The sequence below is a fragment of the Lontra canadensis genome, unplaced genomic scaffold (assembly GCF_010015895.1).
Source record: "Lontra canadensis isolate GAN:19392208 unplaced genomic scaffold, GSC_riverotter_1.0 scaffold1, whole genome shotgun sequence".
Lineage (NCBI taxonomy): Eukaryota > Metazoa > Chordata > Mammalia > Carnivora > Mustelidae > Lontra > Lontra canadensis.
This window is the reverse complement of record NW_022630995.1, coordinates 118,527,620-118,542,696: the sequence shown is the minus strand read 5'-3', so window position 1 is coordinate 118,542,696 and position 15,077 is coordinate 118,527,620. Positions and strand designations below refer to the sequence as shown.

General features: G+C 34.4%; 1 protein-coding gene across 6 annotated transcripts in view; it reads left to right on the top strand.

The window, feature by feature from the left end:
- ARHGAP24 (Rho GTPase activating protein 24) overlaps positions 1-15,077 on the top strand; it is a 432,308-nt gene that overhangs the window by 335,385 nt on the left and 81,846 nt on the right. Inside the window, exon 2 of one of the 6 annotated variants that reach the window (XM_032862393.1) lies at positions 1,444-1,487. The exons of the other annotated variants lie outside the window; for them this stretch is intronic. The gene's annotated coding sequence lies outside the window, so the exon portion shown is untranslated. The remainder of the gene's footprint in view (positions 1-1,443; positions 1,488-15,077) is intronic. 6 annotated transcript variants of the gene reach the window in all.

Sequence of the window (15,077 nt, the reverse complement as noted above, 5' to 3'; positions counted from 1 at the left end):
AAAATAGTGAAAAGCTATCACAAATATTTCAGAATTATGGCAACCACCACTAGCATACAAAGTACACATTATAGATTTGTCCAGCATACTAAAATCCATTCTTCATGTAAGGAAGTTGCTTCTATCACTCTCTATTGTTTCTCATAGTCAGATAAATGGTGACAACCATGTCCTCTGGAAGGCAGGGAGTGTGGTTACATGGCAGAAATGGGGGTTTGGAAGGAAGGTGCTAGTTTGGGTTGACAGTATTCAAACTAATAGGGTTAGGATCCATAATAGTGATACTGGAAACTAAGGCAAAAGAAAAAAAATCAGTAATAGTGATCCTGCCTTTATTTTGATATTTTGCTCATTATAGGTTTTTATATGAATTTGTTCTTATAGTATGTTATTAGAATAAAAAAAAGCAAAACAAAACGCAAAAAAAGTTATTAAAATAGCATTTATCTTGATTACCGATTATTTTGGTGCTTCTTAAATTTTGAGCCAATCTAATCTTGGTTCTACAACCTTACATAAGCTGAAAACTCAGAAGATTTGTGGAAGAGTATAATGTAATAAAAAGCACAAAACTGACCCCATATTCCATGCAAGTAAATAATAGAACCCCAAGATTCATAATTCTAGCACTGAGAATTTTTTGTGCTTAATATTGGTCATTAAAGTTATGAGCATCGCTAGAAGTCATAATAGATTGATTCACAGCCTAAATTTCATGAAGGGAGGGATAAGGGAGGTGTGGTTGCACTATGTAAGATTTGGGACCTATATTTAAACAGGAGCCCATATCCAAGGCAGATTTCCCTCACTCTATTCTTTAGGAATCAGAGAGACATTTTTATTATTTTTACTTTAAATAAGAAGAATGTTAAAGTTCTGATGGGAGAGGAGATATTGGTGAAAACGGAGGTTGAATATGCATTCAGGGAACTTTTTTCATTTTCATTGTAGAAGTAAAATGAATAGAAAATTGTATCTGATATGCAAGAAATCTTGCTTGCTGAGACACTTGCTATGAAATAAAGACTCAGCCTTGGTCACAGTCCGAGCTCCTATACTGGATTTTCAAAATCTTTGAAAAAGATTTTCAAATTTGCACCTCTGTAGTTGTTAATATATTCCCAATGATAATGTGTACCTAAGTTCTAAGAAAAAGGGAAAGCCCCCCAGTGATCAGCTTATCATTAGTTGTTCCTATAGCTGCCAACATAAATATTGATAGCCTCACACATCTAGTTTATTTTATTTAAAATTTTACACATATTTAAATGTTTGATATAGTTTTCTTACCTGAATCCCTTTCTGAAAGCCAGGTAGACGTATCTAGATGAATTCAATGAAAAGAAATACTATGTTGGTATTTATCAAGGATCCTACACTTAATATTCTTTTTGAAACTGATTTCCTGGATGATTTCAACATTATGTATTTTTTCTTTTCTAGAAGCTCATTCAGAATTCCTGGCTCATTCAGAATTACCAGTAAAGGTGTGCACATGTGTGAGAATGTGTATGTATTAAGTATATGTGTGTGTTTGTATATGTATATATGTGTGTGTGTGTGTGTGTGTATTTGTGTGAGTGTAAACATTGTATTTACCCACGATGCCCGGACTTTTGTCAGAATTAGGACTTGGAGATGCATATGCTTGTTAATTTCCCCTATAAAGTGGCACACCACTTACAAACAAGAATTGTGACTTCATTGTCTTTGTATCAATGGCTCTTAACTAGTTTGGTGCCTGCCATGTAGTGTTGCTCGAGATGAACTCATCCAAAAAATGATGCCTTGTTTCTATTATCCTTATCTCAGAGATCTTTTAATAATAGAGCAGTTACTTGCAGTGAACCTGGAAAAAGAAGGCATTGTGCAAGAAGAGCTAAGAAAGTCTCAGGGAAATGGAACAAAAGAGGATGCTCTTGTGGGGCTGGGGAGTTTCCGATCTTAGATGCAGGCTGGAGGAAGTCCAGAGCTTATGGGAGCCATAATAAATAAATGATACTTCTTATTCTCTGAATCATAAATGATTGCACCTGACTGTTCAGCTCATGCTTCCTTTATAATCTTCTTCATTTCGTGTCTTGTAGCCTTAATAAGATCAAAATGCCCTGGTGAAGAGAACTTATCATAAATTCTTTTTGTACTCCTCACAGTGCTGTCACAGTTCTGAAAGTATATTAAATTTAAGCAGGTGTGGCATTAAACTAATTGCCAGTTTATTATGTTTTTCCTAGGCACCAAGTAACTACATATTTAGGCTTTTAGAAAGAAGGAGAATGTTGTGCTTTAAAGGTTTCAAAATGAATCAGTTACCACTCTGAACTATATTAATCATAGTCCCAACTGTAAAAGATGACACACTCAAAATTAGGATGATTTGAAGAAAGTTTCTGTACAAAGGTATTACTTACACAACTGTGGGTGGTGTGTAGGAGGATTACAAACAATAGTCAAATAACCTGGTTTTAATAATAGCAAAGGAGCTTTTTCAGACTGAGATGTAAGGAACAATGGAAATGAGGTCTTAGTAGAGTTCTGGAAAGAGTGCCAGTGCAGAAAATTTTCCCAGGGAGGAGTAGTGATTCTTGGTGAAAATACAGAACCAACTCAAGGTGACCCCAGAACTAGAAAGTCAAGGAAATAAATGCCCTGATCTTACACATCCTCCTTCCTCCTGTCTCCTGCCTTGGCTGCCTATTGGCCAAACACATTGGGAAGCTGTTGGGTGAAACCCCGATAACTATCATCTGTGTGATTTAGTCTCTCTGTGCAGGAGTCTGAGTGGAGAAATGCAGAGAGTGTATTTGAAGGGGCCCATGGAAGATCTTTGGCACATTATCTCTTATTGGAACCTGTCCTGATCCTTAAAAATCTGTACTACTAAAGGGTTTAGTAGTAGAATAGTATTACTGAATATATTAATACTCACTAAGTCAAATGCCTGTATGATGCCACTCCACTTTAAATGCACAATAATGTTTTATGTTGCTATCCTTGAGATACACAAACAGTGCAGTGGGAATCAGGAGGGAGGGATCAACTTCACTTGGAGAGTCAGCAAGCCTTCTAGGGTAGGTAAGATCTTAAAAGATCCCAGTGAAGAAAGGAAGAAGGAAATGTTATGCAGAGGGTACAGGGTGAGTCATGAAAAAGAATAGTATGAGTGAAGAAAAGAAGAATAGTGGGGCGCGCCTGGGTGGCTCAGTGGGTTAAGCCTCTGCCTTTGGCTCAAGTCATGATCTCAGGGTCCTGGGATCGAGCCCCGCATCAGGCTATCTGCTCAGTGGCGAGCCTGCTTCCCTCTCTCTGCCTGCCTCTCTGCCTAATTGTGATCTCTGTCAAATAAATAAATATACTCTTAAAAAAAAAAACAAGAATAATGGAAAAAGAAAATTGGCCTTTGGAGTTAAACTGAAACCTGGTTAAACCCCAACCCTGCTATTTATTAGCCATGTGATGCTTGGAAAAGATCAAAATCTTTCTGGTGCTTAATTGTATCTTCTTTAAAACAGGCACAATAATTCCTATGGGTTACTTGCACTGATTAAATGAGATAATATATTAAAGGTATCAATAATTATATGCCGTTCCTAGGAGAACTCTCATTAGACTCACAGACTGTTATTTCCAAATAATCACTTCAGCTACCAAGTGATGACTTGTTATTAGGCTGAGAAACTATGGATTAAAAAGGCAAACAAATCAACAAAGTAACTTTCCAACTTGGAGTCATATGATAACTTATGTGTTGGATGTAGACGACTTATAATAGTAAGCAGTCCTGTTATTTCCCCTTTATAGTTGTTCTCTGTTGGCATTTAATATTGGTACCAAATGATTTCCCTGTCTTTGCTCACTTCTTACTTTGTAATATGTTGTAAACTGTCCAAAGATTTTCCCTTGAATTTCAGTATATTTCATGTCCAGCTTGTGTCCATCTTAAAGAGCAGTAAGTAATGACTTTTAATGAATGGAGTCATATAATTCTTCAATTCTCTATCTATTTATTCATGGAAAATCTCTTAACCGCTATTACAGTTTAGTCTTGCTTTCTTCACATTTTCTGAGTAGGGTCAGGTTTTTCTATTTGAATTATTGAGTTTGCTGACTTTGAGGTGTTTATGGACTCTGGTGAAAAGAAAGCCAGTGACCTTGATTTAGTCTTGCTTTCATCTACAAAATATTCTTCTTCAGTAAATAACTGGCTTTATGGTTTTTTTTTTTCCTTTTTCTATCTTGGTATGTATGTGCCAGTCCATTTATTTTATGCCCTTGCCCCGACACCCCACCCCCACCCCAACAGAAAAGATCAGGAAAGATAGCATACAGCAATTACTTCTTCGAAGGCTTTTTTACATTATGTTTGAAAAAATATTCTGTTATTTCTCATTAAGTACTTTTTAGGAATCTTGCTGTTAGTTTGTCAATGTAATATGTGCATCAATTTGCCAGTCTGTATTCAGAGGTCAGCCAGATTTAGGTTGGCAATTATATATGAGTCTTTTTACATGGCCTTAAACATCAATTGGTGTACTGACTTCTAATACTACTGTACACACCTGTGGGCATTCATTAAATGTTAATTAATGATAATATGCTGAGTTGAATTGACTTGCAGATTCTGGCTGATTACTCTTCAATTTAAAATTATGAGATGCATAGCATTAATCTGGTAGCAGGCAGGATCAAATTTTAATTTATTGCATGTGTCTAGGAAACTGTAGAACTTTAGGAATTCCAAGTATGTATTTGTAGTAGATATGAAAGATACTATGTAACAAAAAAGTGAGTACAACAGAAAACATCTGACAGCTTTTTCTAGGAGCTTTTCCTTGCTTTTGTTTTTCTTTAATTTAAAAAAGTTCTCATTTAGGTTCAGTTATCCAAAATTCATAAAAATGCTAGGTGACTTTTTTTTTTTTAGCATGTATATTCTTTCTTGGATAATTGTTAGAACCTTGAACTTGTTGTTGCCCAAAGTGATATTATACTTTTCTACTAAGTACAGCCACCATTTTTTAAAGTTTTGGAAGTAGTTAAAGATTATTTGGAGAAGTGGGAAGGAATTCCTAAAATACTTTAAGTGTTTTCAGCTTTATGATGGTTTTCTTAAGATGCTTCTCATTTGTTTTACGTAACTTTCAAACGTAAGACTCCATATTTATGTTTCCAAGTGCTTGCAACTGGTTATTGGGAGTTATAATTCTAAGGGAGAATTTCAAATTTTTCATTCATTTGCTTACATAATATTATCCAAAAAAATAAAATTAACTTTTTAAAAAATCCAAGAAAACCCTGCTGTAATAATTCTGATATAATTAGCCAGAGTGACTCTAATTTGCAGTGAAAAGAAACGAGTTAATGTTTTAGTAAGACAAATTTGGTATATATATATTTTTAACTTGGTATATTTCTGAATATCAAAATTAATTTGTATCCATTAAGGTTGTTCGTTTTTTTTTTTTTTAATTATCTAAGTGGAGATTTATTTGCTAGGCAAACACTCATCAATACTACTTATACTTAAAGTAATATTCCATTAATTAAGGAAACAGAACCCTGGAGGTTTCGGAGCCTTAAACTTCAGTTCCAATTTTCATCATCATCATTATTACTGTTATTTTTATCATCATTATCATTGTTATTATCACTATTCCTCAACCTATATCTGGAGTTAGAAGTCTAAACTAATTGTCCCATTCCAATTACAAATAATTCCAAGACCTTACAGAAGGAATAGGGACAAGAAAGTCATATGTTTTTCCATTTTGTGATTACAAAATAACCTTTAGTCATTTTTGAGTCATAACTGAGTTATAGTCATTTATAGTCAATATAGTCAACTATAGTCATAATTGAGTTAAAGCTCAATTAACTTAAGAATTTGACAAATCAGATTTCCCTAAATATTTAAACATGTTTATGCACTAATTGAAATCCCTGAGCTATTTTATTTATTTATTTATTTATTTATTTATTTATTATTTTATTTGAGTGAAGTGAATACCCAGTGTCACATTGGTTTCGGATGGACAGCATAGTGATTCCCATCTCTCTGTGGTATGCCATGCTCACCACAAGTGTAGCTATCGTCTGTCACCAAACAGTGCTATTATGATTACACTGACTATATTCTTTAGGCTGTGCCTTTTAGTCTCATGATTTATTCATTCCATAATGGGAAACCTGTACCTCTCACTTCCCTTTATCCATTTTGCCTATTCCACCACACCTTTCCCTCTGGCAACCACCAGTTTAGTCTCTGTATCTGTAAGTCTGATTCTGCTTTTCATTTGTTTGTTCATTTATTCATTTATTTTGTTTTTTAAGATTTCACATATGAGTGAAATCATGTGGTATTTGTCTTTCTTGATCTGACTTATTTTGTGTAGCATTACACCTTCTGGTTCTATCCATATTGTCACATCTCTGAGCTGTTTTAAACCATAATAATATATTTAATTCTCCTAAGTACTGCTGCCACCTTCCAAGGCAGACAGAGAGATCTGCCAAAATCTTCCCAAGCATGTAATGAGTACTTACCAGCCTTATGTCCAAATATTTAGATTTCATAAACATTTTTCTTTTAAAAATTAAAAAACTCAGTTGTATTACTTGGATTCTGTACGCATACAACTTATTTGGTTTTAAACCATCTCTTCACCAACCTATTTGGACTTAAAGCAACTCTACACCCTTCTTTAATTATAATTTTTCCTATATAACTCTATATAACCCTGATTGTATGATTGTGATATTGATATTGAAAATTGATGGACTAACCTATCAGAAGCAGTAAAAGTTTTGAGTTCCAGAAAATTTGGGAGGAAATTCAGTTTTTTAAAAAATGCGTAAGAAACATATTAGACTGACTAAATTAGGAAATCTTGCCTAAGTCATGTTTTAAGAAATAATTCAAATAATCTATAACCAGCCTCCGTGCAGTTATGTTTGTGCATTCATGTGTGTTTATTTTAAAAGAAATCATCCTAAATGTGTTCATATCACCAATACGAGAATTAAAAAGAGGAAGTTGGCTTAGCCTAACAGTGTTAATCATTCTAAATTAGTATACAAGGGTTTTGAATCAAGAAGCAGATAAGGAGTAATAGTATTCTTTATAAGAATTTCTGTGCCCATAGTTAATTTGGGAACATGTGACTTTCTAGTCCCTATTCCTTCTATAGGGTTTTGGAATGATTTGTAATTAGAATGGGACAATTAGGTGAGACCCCCCCACCAACTCCAGAAATAGATTGTTAATAGGAATTAACAAAGTGAACACAGAGACTCTTCAACATTTATTGAGAAAATAGCTTACACTTGAGGAAATTATAGAGTTTGTAATATGTTTATATCAAGCAAGTTAGAAAAATATTCACAAGTGTCCTTACTAGCGCAAGTGATAATAGTTCTGAAACACCATTCTAAATGTTACATTCTTGGCACATTTTACAGATGTGTTCTCTGTGAAGCTAGCTAGAAGGCTGGATTCAAATTCCAGACCCCTAAGGCAAGTTTTACATCCTGCCCTTCCAAACATACACACTAGAACTGATGAAACCCAGCAAATCCAGACATAAACCGTGGGAGACAAAGTACTGGACAATTAAGCTGTTCTGATTGTAAAGTTAATTTTAGTTGCTTAGGAGAACAAAATTCGAAATCAAACCAAAATCAGAGTTTTCTTAATTTTACACTATTACAGTGTTTACTAGTTGTCATTCATTGCGTGGAATAATTTGATTTTAAGTTATCAATCATAGCATTTTATTTTAAAATACCATTTCTTTTGTATATAACAAAAGCCATTCTATAAAACTGCTGTGTAAAATTGAACAATTAGCATCTGTGGCAGTTAAAACAATAGATAATGTATAAAGGAAAAAGTCCCAATTAAATTCAATCGCCTATTGAACAAATACCAAACACTGCATTCAAGTAAAGGTAGTAAAATTTAGCTTTAAAAGTGATTTATGAACTTAACCCCATTCCTTCCTATTTTGCCTATAGGCAGAGCTGTTTAGAAACACCTGCTCAATGCTAGTTCCTTTTCTTTCAATGATTCTCTTCTAAATGTTCCAAATACTTTTAAAGTAACAAACTTTGGGGAGAAATCAATTATTCTATTATCATCAACACTTATTGAAGATTCTGAGGAGAGTGAGGAAAATTGAGTATTGCTTTAATGAAATATGGAGACATCTATAAACCTCCTCTCTCCTACTTCATCAATTCTTCCCTTTCCAGTGAATAATGCCCATAAACATACAACATTCTGTAATATTTCTCATCTTAAATCCTCTTGGCCCCACAACTCCCCTACCCACTCACTTCTACCCTCCATTTCACTGCTCTTTTATACACTACAGTGTCTATGGGGGTTATTATACTGGGTGTTTGTTTTCTCTCTTCCATAATCTTATCAACACATTTTGAGGATGCTTTTATTTGTGCTGTTCTGATCAATCCTCCAAGGACACCAATAATCACCATGTTGCCCAAACCAGTGACCTCCACATTCCTAAACCGGTGGTCTGTATTCACTCAGTCATCATTTTATTTAATCTCTCAACAACACTTGACTCACCTGATCAACTTTCTCCACTCAGACTCTCTTGTTTCTCTTCCAACCTTACTAGCTGTACTTTCTCAATCTACTTTGATGATTCCTCTTCCTTTTCTCCATCTCTAAACGTGGGAGTTCGCTTGAACTTCATTTTCTCTATTCTATCCACAGTATTCCCTGGGAACATCATTCAGTCCCATGTTTTTAAATATCACTACACAGGTGACTTCCAATCTGCATCTTTAGTCTGGATCTCACCTCTGGACTGCAGACTTTGTTTTGTTTACTGCTGTATCCTCATAACCTAGAATAGTGACTGGCACAATACAGGTGTTCAATAAGTATGTGTTGGATAAATTAATTAGTGCCCTGCTTTATTTCCCAGGGTTATCATAAAAACCAAAAGAATCAGGTATACAAGAGTAACTTGCAAACTGTAAATCAACCTGTAGTTAACAATCTTGCAGATTGCTATTAATCAAAAACAATAAAAGGGATGGGATATGAGAGAATTTTAAAAATGGATTTCAGCATTCCAATCTAGATCTTCAAAAGTGGTATATCGTCCCAAATTCGGTGTTCTATTTCACTCATCAAACTCTGGGCATCAGGGAAAGAGGAATAACAAATCTGTATTCAGATACAAAAAGAAATGGTCTAATGTTTGCTCTGATAAAAGTATGGTATCCTTAATGTATGAGGCCCACAAATTTGCTAGACTCAGTAGTCCCAGCTGTAAACTATATGCTGTTTTATTATTTTTGTTGTTATATATTAGGAGATGGTGGTATCCATAGAAGCCTGTAATTTGTAATTTGTGCTTCACATAACTTGGGTTGTTATCCGAATATCAGTCTCCATAAAAGGGAGGAAATGTTTGCCTGTCTCAGTAATTTTCCACTGATATCCTTCAGAATTTACTTTATATCTTGCAGTTTATCATTAGAGTTATTAATTAGAGTTATTAGAGTATTAATCACATTCCATTTGCTACAAGTTGGTGATTATTGCATCGAGACTTGCTTTCTCTTGTGACTCTGGTCTGCATCATCATTGTTGGAGTAACACTGATCTAAATATACTTAATCAGCTATTCTACCTGCCTGCCCTCTATAGCAATCAGATAAAATTTTGAATTCACTGATCTCCAAAGTAGCCAAGCTAAATTAGAAGAGGACATAAACTCTAGATGTCTTGGCTCTGCAAAGGAAATATTCTATCTACTTCTTGGAAATGTCAATCAGAATTTAATTAGATGCTGAGAAGGAAGTGGCCTGATTCTGAGCATCTGACATAAGTGAGAGTCAGAATGTAATGTCGGGCTTAAACTGAGATTCTATTCCAGGTTCAGGGCAATCTAGAAAACAAATATCCAAAATATAATAAATGGTATCATTTTGTAGTTAATGTACCTGACACAAATAGTAGGTGTTTTGAAAGAATGAGTTCAAGAATGTGAAAAATTAATGGAAATATAACTATGCCTGTTCGAGGTTTTAAAATTTTCATCAATTATTTAAAAGTAAGTGGATCACAGCTGTACTTTTAAAAACATGACCAATAAAAGGGTGCCTGGGTGGCTCAGTTGGTTAAACATCTGCCTTTGGATCAGGTCATGATCTCAGTCCTGGGATCCAGCTGCCTGTTGGGCTCCCTGCTCTGTGGGGAGTCTACTTTTCTCCCTCTCCCTCTGCCACTGCTCCCCCAACTCATGCTCTCTCTTTCTCTCAAATGAATAAATAAAATCCTTAAAAAAAATGACCAGTATGAAAGTCAATATTTACTTGGAAAACAAATCAATAGTTACTTTCCTATAAAAGGATTTTACTTGATGGGCTTATTGAGAATATTTGTTCAAAAATAAGCTAGATTTCTGTATTTCAAAGGATTCAACTTACACATAATTTACTGAAAGATTTAGGATCAAAATTTTTATACATGGCAATAAAAACAGCATAGAATACCATGTCCCAAACACTATTCCAAATATTTTGTGGTATTTTTCGTTCAGTTAATTCACAGTAACACCCTGAGGCAGCTGCCTTTTGCCCTCTCAGTTAAAGATGAGGGATCTCACAGCTAATCAATGACTAATTTGAAGTTGATGGACCTGGCTTCACTGTCCTTCACTGACCATTTTTTAGTAATTCTTTATAAGTACTGTTTGTTTTTGCAGTTTGATCCAGCTAGCACTCTTGGTCTCATACTCACATTTCTTGACATATTTTATGGTGATGTTTGAGGAAAGATGTTTGAGAAGTAACTTGTACAGTATAAAATGTTTATGTCAATGCTTCCTGTATCTGTAGCCAAATAGGTGGACTTCCAGCAAATCATTTCTAAACGTAATGATTAGAAACCTACTGTATATAATAAATACCAGTCAATCTATAATTGGATAAAAAGTGTGTGTTTGTAGTTACTTTCATCTTAAACATAAGTTAGCTATGTAATGCAGGGGGATTCTTACAAAGAGATTATGATCTAGTAAGGGGCATAAGAAATATGTAAAACAGTATTATAAAGTGCTCCTGAGGGGGAGCTGGGTGGCTCAGTGGGTTAAAGCCTCTGCCTCAGGCTCAGGTCATGATCCCAGAGTCCTGGGATCGAGGCCCGCACAGGGCTTTCTGCTCAGCAGGGATTCTGCTTCCTTCTCTCTCTCTCTGACTGCTTGCCTCTCTGCCTACTTGTGATCTCCATCTCTCAAATAAATAAATAAAATATTTAAAGTACTCCTGAAATTAAAGGTAGAATTAATTTTATTATAATGCACGATAACAGTTGGTAATGTGTTTGTTATGTGGTATTGACTATACATTGCAAACTGATAATTATGGCTATCAGTCCCTTAATTAAGTCTCATTTTCTGATTTAGGGGTTTTAAAATATTCAAAATCTCATTAGAGAGCCATGCAACTTTTTGTTGACAACATGCGTTGAAATTTTGCCCTTCTGATACTTTTAAAATTAGCCTTTGAGAGAGAAATGCTTGGAAAAAAATGGGATTAGCAAAGCATACCAAAACTCTTAATTTTCAGGTAACAATGTTTCTGCAATATACAAAAATATATGAAAAAGTTACATATGATATTGATCGTGAGACCAATTTGTTTTCTGGCTTTATTTTGTAAACTATATGCTGTTTTATTATTTTTGTTGTTATATATTAGGAGATGGTGGTATCCATAGAAGCCTGTAATTTGTAATTTGTGCTTCACATAACTTGGGTTGTTATCCGAATATCAGTCTCCATAAAAGGGAGGAAATGTTTGCCTGTCTCAGTAATTTTCCACTGATATCCTTCAGAATTTACTTTATATCTTGCAGTTTATCATTAGAGTTCATTCGACTACCAATAAAGACACAAACTAAGTTTTGAAGCAGGTAGTGCTTTAAAAAAAATAAAATAAAATAAGACCTTGCACTTGTATGAGTGAAAATTAGAAACCCCAGCTAGAAATAAAGTATTTTTCTGCAAGCCATATAAAACAAATAGTACAAAAGGTCTAGTTTTGACCTGATTTGTAATTAGGAATGAGGAAACATTTAACTTGTGAAATTATTAACAGTATCAGAGGTGTTCATTGAAATGTCCTCAGGGTCTGTACCATGGACTGTACTCGGAAATGAACCCAAATATCTACGACTACAGTTTCTCTTGAGCAGCAACTTGTTTTAAAATTTAAATGCAAAGAAATAATATGTTTAAAAGCTTATTTACTCAAAATGATACACATACAAATACTTTGCTTGGGAGAAATTGTAATTATGACAATTTACAAGTATTTTTCTCTAAGGAAAAAAAATAACAAAAATTTACATTGGTAGCTGTTTTTGGAAATTTCCACACAATAAATTCAGAAAAATATTTCTTTAAATATATTTTTTCAAGAAAGGTAATGCACATAATAGCAGCAGTCTCTTTTTACTGAGAAAATCCTAGTGACATGATATAGTCTGCACTCCGAGCAGCACTAACCTCCTGTCTCAGATCTTCCTTTGGAGATGTGCTCAGAGATCAGGATCTGGGGAAAGAGGGAGACGAAGTCATAGGTAAATTAATGAGAACTCAAAGTCAGCAATCTTAAGCATCACTGAGTGATGTTAGTGACAATTACCTTCCAGTTCATCTGGAATTTTTATGGATTTAGTGCTTTCATGCCATATCATTCCAATCATTTGCTCTATTCAATAATGCTTTTTTTCTCATACCAAATAATACAAGTTAGAACATCTGGAATCATACAGGAAACAACACATGGTTGAGCATCTGGAAAATACAGAAAGGTACACAAGGAGGGCAAAGAAAATCCCAATCCTATCATTCAGAGATAACCATTGTTAAAATTATTGTGAATTTCAATCTAGTATCTTATATATCTTTCTGCCTATATGAAAATTGAGATAATATCACATATAAAAATGTTTATATTTCCTTTTATATAACAAAGTCATATTAAGTATCCTTCAAAATCCTATTTTATGGCTGCATCATAAGGAACATTATCCATACTCTTATAAACATTGGGCATGAATATGTTGGCATACCTTTTCCAATATTTCTCTTAAAAATTAAAAAAAAATTCTGTGCAGAGGTGCCCAGCTTGCTAGTCAGTAGAGTATGCTCCTTTTGATCTCGGGGTTGTAAGTTCAAGCCCCACATAGAGATTACTTAATAAAATTTTTTAAAAGTCTATGCAAAGTTATTGATTAAAAATATAATCTCTTAAATTATTATTTTATAAGGGGGCACTGGGTGGCTCAGTGGGTTAAAACCTCTGCCTTTGGCTCAGGTCATGATCCCAGGGTCCTGGGATCGAGCCCCACATCGGGCTCTCTGCTCAGCGGGGAGCCTGCTTCCTCTTCTCTCTCTCTGCCTGCCTCTCTGCCTACTTGTGATCTCTGTCTGTCAAGTAAATAAATAAAATCTTAAAAAAAATATTATTTTATAAGTATTAGAGGAGTCAAATTTTTCATATGGTTAATTGATATTGCACTTCTTTTTTAAATTAACTGTGCATTTATTTTATTGTAGATTTCTTTAGCCTACTTTTTAATTTTAGATGAACCTTTTTCTTAGTCTACTATATTCATTAAGCTTTCTTAATCTCCCTTTTAATTTTGGCAAAAGTTAATTATGTCAGTTATTTAATTTCAAAGAATCTATATTATTCCTGGGAAAGAAAATTTTATACCAAATGCAAATATACAGAAGATCCCAGTAAAATGTACATGTATTTTCAATTACATATAAACAAGCAAAATTGAATGATGTAACCTACTCAGTTAATTTAAATCACAAATACTTGAAGTATTAACACTAACACCAAAGCATTGCTACCAACCCAGGCTGATATCTAAAAGATATGTAGAATTTTCTGAAACATTGTATCCTTTTAAAATGTACGCGAATCCAAAGTAGTATTAAGAAATAGGGCACCTGGGTGGCTCAGTTGGTTAGGCGACTGCCTTCGGGTCAAGTTGTGATCCTGGAGTCCCAGGATCAAGTCCCACATCAGGCTCCCCACTCAGTAGGGAGTCTGTTTCTCCCTCTGACCTGTCCCTTCTCATGCTCTCTCTCTCATTCTCTCTCTCAAATAAATAAAAAATCTTTAAAACAATTTTAAAAATAAATAAAATAAAATGAAAATAAACATAAAAAGGAAGCTGCACAGGTATTTCTTTTCAAGCAGAATTGAACAATGGAGAATTGAACAACAATGAATTAAAAAATGACTGTTATATCATATATTGTATTACATACACATATACATATGTATATATGCATATATGGATTGAAGATGACTGTGACACTCTTACTGTAGTGATAATTACATCTCAAGACTGCTTTTTAAAATTTCACCTTTTGAAAAAGTTTTAGATCCATGAACAGTCAAATGGAACATTAAGCCCTGTAAAGGATAAGCAAAGACAGTGAAACTTGATTCACATGGTTGAAGGTCAATATTGAATTTATTTATCAGATCATAGATTTAGTAAGTTGTTTTTGAGCCCCTTCAATTGCAAGGTGCAGTACCAGCTCTTAGACCGGAAGGGCTATGAATTAGAACAGACAGCATCTCTCTTTAGAAATCACATGTTTTCAATAGAGTGTCTAGTTCATGTTTATATAAAAGTCTCCAATTGTTTTAATCACATTCATAAAAATGAGGCTCTATTTCCACCGAGACTGGTAGGTAAAGTTTTTTTCATCTTTCCCCACCTCTTGTTAATACACTGAGGAATCAAGGTTCATATCCATGGGTGAAATTCACAGATGGGATTTCATATCTGTGATTGGCAGTCTAAATGAGAGTCAGGGTCAGACATACAGCCCCACTGGCAGAGATAGAAAATCAAATGAAAAGTCAAGGGATAATGGCCAGTTGTGCTTATCATTCTCTTTCTTCCCTGCTTTCAGGCAGAAACACACTCCAGCGGCTGTCACTCACTCTTACCAGGCTGTCTTTGCCTGGGCTGGAAGTGACACAGCAGGATAGTGCCCTCT